The sequence below is a fragment of the Apium graveolens genome, chromosome 4 (genome assembly GCF_009905375.1).
Source record: "Apium graveolens cultivar Ventura chromosome 4, ASM990537v1, whole genome shotgun sequence".
Lineage (NCBI taxonomy): Eukaryota > Viridiplantae > Streptophyta > Magnoliopsida > Apiales > Apiaceae > Apium > Apium graveolens.
Window position 1 is genome coordinate 91,947,707 of NC_133650.1, and position 6,000 is coordinate 91,953,706.

Below are 6,000 nucleotides of genomic sequence, written 5' to 3' on the forward strand. Positions count from 1 at the left end.
CAAATTTGCTAGGAATGGTACACACAAATGTATGTGGACCAATGTCTACGCAAGCCATGGGTGGATTTTCATGCTTCATTACTTTCATACATGATAGATCTGGATTCGGATATGTGTTTGATGAAACACAAGTCTGAGGCCTTTGAATGGTTCAAAGAATATAAGTATGAAGTGGAGAAACAAACCAAACATAGTATTATAATTCTTCGATTAGATCGAGGTGGTGAATACTTTAATGGAGTGTTTCTAGATTATCTCAAAGTTAATGGTATAGTCTCCCAGTGGACTCCTCCAGATTGGTATCTGAAAGGAGAAATCGAACTTTGTTAGACATAGTTCGGTCCATGATGAGCTATGCAAATCTTCCAGTATTCCTATGGGGTTATGCATTGGAAACCTCAGCATATTTACTGAATATGGTGCCTTCCAAATCTGTTCCTCAAACTCCGTATGAGATATGGAAAGTAAGGAAACCGAGTCTTAAACACGTTAAGATTTGGGGATGTCCAGCTTACGTCAAGTAAGTTGAGCCAGATAAGCTGGAATATCGATCCGTAAAATATAGTTTTGTGGGATATCCTAAAGAGACTTTAGGGTATTACTTTTACACCGATCATCGGGTGTTTGTCTCCAGACATGCTACCTTCTTGGAAAAGGAGTTTATCCTTGAAGGAAACACGGGGAGCAAAATTGAACTTGATGAAGTTCAAGAAGCACAAACTACTACGGATCAAGTGGAAACACCTGTTCTGACTGAACAAACTTTTGTGGAATAGCCCATTCGTAGGTCAGGGAGAGTGTCTCGCCAACCTGAGAGGTAATATGGCCTTGTCATTGAGAATGACAATGAGTTGTCGATCATTGATGATGACGACCCTGTAACCTATAATGAGGCTATGAGTAGTGTTGACTCAGAGAAATGGCATAGTGCCATGAAATCCAGAATGGAATCTATGTATACGATATACAAAAGATAGATTATAGCAGATGGCCAGGTTGAGACCTTTAAGGCCAGGCTTGTGGCAAAAGGATTCAAACAAAGGCAATTGATTGACTTTGATGAAACCTTTTACCTGTAGCCCTGTTAAAATCAGTTCGGATTTTGCTTGCGATTGCTGCTTACTACGACTATGAGATCTGGAAATTAGCCAGATGGTTTTCTTTCCAAGAGAAATGAAAACCTAGTGTGTAAGCTTTTGCGAACCATATGTGGTTTAAAGCAAGCTTCTCGAAAGATGGAACATTCGTTTTGATGAGACAATCAAAGAGTTTGATTTTATCAAAAACAAAGATGAACCATGCATCTACAAAAGGGTTAGTGGGAGCGTGGTAACATTTCTTGTATTGTATTGAAATAGAGTTACACACATAACAACATAGCAGACCCACTTACAAAGCTACTTTATGAAAGTCACTTTGATCATCATAAAGACAAGATGGGTATTAGATACCAGAGTGATTGGCTTTAGTACAAGTGGGAGATTGAAAGGAATATGTCCTAAGTCCAATCATGTATTAGGATTTAGGAATAACTTTTATGTAATCTGTTTTGATTTCATTGATATTAATAAAGACTTGTTTTGCTTTTATTACGGGCTTTATCTATTTAAGTGTTTAAATAAGATATACCATAGTTTAGAGTAAAGCTTTTTATGGATTATGATGAGATCATAATAGTGAGACCTAAAAAGATGATAACTCTAAACTTAAATAGTTCCTGGTTGTAGGATTACTAACTGGTAATTAATAATCCGCAAAGATCGGTACATACTATGCTTGCTTCATTATGAAGGATGTCTGTTCTCATAGACATTTGTGTGGTGACACTATAGCTAGTATGTAGGTGCTTATTATAGAATAAGTTCACTGAACATGACTCGCCCAGCTGAACAACTGATGGAGTTCACTCACGTGTCAGCAGTTGTTCGCTTAGTGATAGTTGTACAAGTATCCTTAGACTTGAGGTCATCATAGTCATCTTGTGTACACTGAACTATGCTTTGGTTTAGTTCTTAGTCTCCAGGGACAATTATTAGGGCTCTTCTGGGTATAGGAATTTGTACACGAAGATAGTGTATGATCAATAAAGGATCTACCCCTTCCAGTGAAGGAAGCGAATGTTTAAGGCTGATCCACTTATGCTAGTTCAGGAATTTCTGGCCAGAGTGAATGAAATTAGAAAGGAGTTTCTAATTTGCATAGAAGTACGCATAGTAAATGGTAAGCAAGTGATTGAATTAGATAGGCTTGACACGAGATCCATGCCTTGTATTTAATCGGGACATTGTAGGGTAGAAGGAGTTTATTGTACGGTAACTATTCACTGAATAGGTTCTTGGTATTCTAAGCAGTGAATTCATATTATCCGGATAGTCACGATATGCTGAGAAGTATCCCTCACGATGTAGAATAAATGTGATTAATTAATTAATCATATTTAATAAATTAGAGAATTTATATAAATAATGATAAAATAGTTTTATTATTATTTATTTCTACTACCGGCTTAATATTGAACATACAGGGTCACATCATAAAAAGAGAATTATTTAATGGTGGAGGAATTAATTAATAATGGCTAATAATTATTTATTTGTGAAATAAATAATTAATTGGCAAATTTAATAATTGATTAAATGAGATTTAATTGATTATAAATTAATTAAGAAAAGTTCTTAATATTATTAATTAAGAATTTAATTTTTGGAAATTAAATCAAGAGAGAGAATTATTTCTAAAGTGTTTAGAAAAAGGATTAGTAATTAAAAGGTGTTTTAATTATTAATGAGAATAATAAATGGGATAATAATAATAATATTTATGGGAAAATTTCAGCTGAAAATTTTGCCTATAAATACACTATTATAGAACCTAATTTTATTCGAACCCACATCGAACCCGAAAACCCAAAAAGTTTGGAAAACCCAATTCTCTCCACCTCCTTCCTCCTCCTTAACATCGTTTTCTTGGTGGATACCGGTGGAGTGCTTCACACTTGAGGAGCAACTGCTAAGGATCTCTGATCGTTGTCTCCGAATTATTTTTAAAGGTTAGATTCGATCCCTCGAATTTTTATTCATGATCTGTATGCTTTTATTTGGATTTTATGTGTGTAAAAGTGTTTTGCCATGCCCCCGCTGCGTTAAAAATCCAACAATAAGTGTATGTAAAGATCGTTAGAATCCAAATTCGAACACTTTGATTTTTCCCGAAAATCCACCAGATACCGAAAGAATTGAGTATAAGGTAACAGGATAAAAGGATTTAAATTCAAGGATTATAAGAGGGGATCATAAAAGGAATATAATGTATTGAGAAAGGTTAAGGGAACCCAAGTAATAAGATCCCGGGTATGATCCCTCAAACGATAAATGAGAACGAAAGTTAAGCGAACCGTATAACAGATCAGCGGTCATTAGCCAAGTAACTAGGAGTTAATCAAAGAGGTTAGTGATGATTATGTCATCACACCAACAAGAAGAGGACAAGTGTGGGAAGATGACATAGGAGGATGACATAAGCCTGACCAAAAAGGGAAAGAAATGTTGGTTGATTATAAACCACACAAAAATTAACATGGTTAAAAGGTTAATTAAATAAAACAAACACAAAACAACCAAGACAAGGCAAAACAAATCACAAAATACAAATTGACTTCACCTTTTCAAGAAGAAGCTCTCGGCTTCATCTCCATTTCAAAAGAAAGAAAAACTCAAATTCAAGTTCCAAGCCTTGTTAATTAGTGAGGTAATTATCTAAGGTTCCTTGTACATATATATAGATATCCTATACGTCTAAGCTTCAAATTCCTTCACAATCTCTTCCTTTAATTCATGGAAGAAGAGAGTGAATAGTGTTTTTCAAGAACTTGAAATTTTGATCTTGTGTTTTTGTTTAGATAAAGCTTTAGTAAGGATTTTCCAAGGTTGTTTCAAGCTCATTACTACTCCTACTCACAAGGAAGGTATAATCTATTAACCTAGCATAATTATTGAATGTTAAGAGCTTGTTATGAGTAGTATAGTTCATGAGAGGCATGATTATTGAATATTTAGAGATTGGTTGGTTTTGTAATATTTTTGGAGTTGTAAATCTTGATGATTAATTAATGAACTTAAGTAAGCTCTTAGTTCATGATTGAGAAGTAGTATAAATTGGAAATATTGAGTTGTTGGGACTGTTGTAGTAAAGAATGGATGAATTTTGGTTGTAGTGGTGATTGTGGGTTGAATTGTGAATTGATTGGAATGGTTTAAATTTGGTAATCGCGTAAACATAGCCGTCGTAATGCCCAATTTACTTTACACTGTTTTTGTTCTTAACATCAGGACCCGTGAACTCACTGTAAGATTCTGACCATGCCATGTTTAGATAGTTCATGTTACGAGCTTCATTTTGATATGTGGTTCGCTTAAATCCGATGTACGGTTTAGGAGAAACGAACGTTTTAAGTAACGGCGTTTCGCAAACGAACCATTACCCCTCGCCTTCCCTTGAAACCTTGGTTAATGCCCTTAAATGACTAATTGGAGTATGAAACAATTATGTAAATTGGATTAAGTAGTTGGTAGAGAGCTCGCGAAAGAATCGCCTTAAAATTCTTAATGGTTAATTTATTAAAAATGGTGGAGTCGAGGGTACTCGAAGGACTTATGTGATTCGTTAAGCGTAGAAGTGACCATAAGCGAACGATAGGGTTCAATTGGTTAAAGTCTAGTTTCTTAAGCGACCGTGGTTTAATTCCGGTTTATGTTGTTGTTCATAGGTTACCGGACCCACTCTAAGCTTAATTCTACCCCGGAGCACTCAGGCAAGTTTTCTACCCGTTATACTGTTGTTGTGATGTATATATGTATATGCATTATCTTGTGATAAGTGCATGATTGTTATTAGAAAATTTTGTGATATATTGGAGCATGCTGATATGGTATATATGCATGCCTGTTTCATAATCTTGATATCTAATTGTTGATTCAAATGCTTATAAGTTGCATAATACCTATGCTAGAGATAAGCAGTAGTTGCGTATACCCTTGGTATGGGGGACCCAAAGGTGAACATTTTCTAAATCGGGAGACAATGTTCCCGAGTATATTATATATATATATATATATTTATATATATATAAGATATAGTTTTCAAAACTATTAATCGAATTAGGTTTATTCGATAACTTTATTTTATTTAATGAATATTAGTTTGAATATTCATTCGAGGACTTATGACTCCGTTTATTTTATTTAATGAATATTATTTTGAATATTCATTCGAGGACTTATGACTCCTCTTATTTTATTAAATAATATTCTTTATTTTATTAAAGAATAATGTTTTGATAATCAAAATTATTTTTGATTATTTAAATAAAGATCGTATATCTTTGGTTATTTATTATTCATTTCAAGTATAAGTTTTCAAACTTCTACTTCAATTATTTTTATAAGGATTATCCTTTTGGGAATATTATTTAAATAATAATATTCAGATATTTTCTAATATATCGGGACTGATTTATTTCATTAAATCAGCATTACTCCAAACATTCTTAAAAATGTTTTCGAGTCTTCAAAATGATTTTTAAAAGTTAGAGCGGATCCCAAAACTCATTTTGATATTTAAGATCTTCCTTTCGAAGGGGATTTAAATACTCGCTCAAAACCTGAGGGATCTGGCTCAGTGGTGTATTTTACATTCGCAATGAGGTTGCTGTTTTGAGAAAAAATCTTGATTACTTGCCCATCGTTTGGTAGTAAGTTCATCTATTTGAGTCGGCATAAGCAACATGGGCTCAGTGGGCGTCCATGAAAGTGTAAGTGGCTCAGTGGGAGTCCATCAAATGCGTAAGTGGCTGAGTGGCAGTCCAGCATAAGGTCCTATTACGGCTAGGGTGATGACCAGTGGGGAATTCGTCCATCTACTAGTAGAAAATGTTACTTATTGGTATCTTTGCCTGATCAGCAAGATATCAGGTTTTTGCAAAGGTTTTCTCATTTCTAAAAT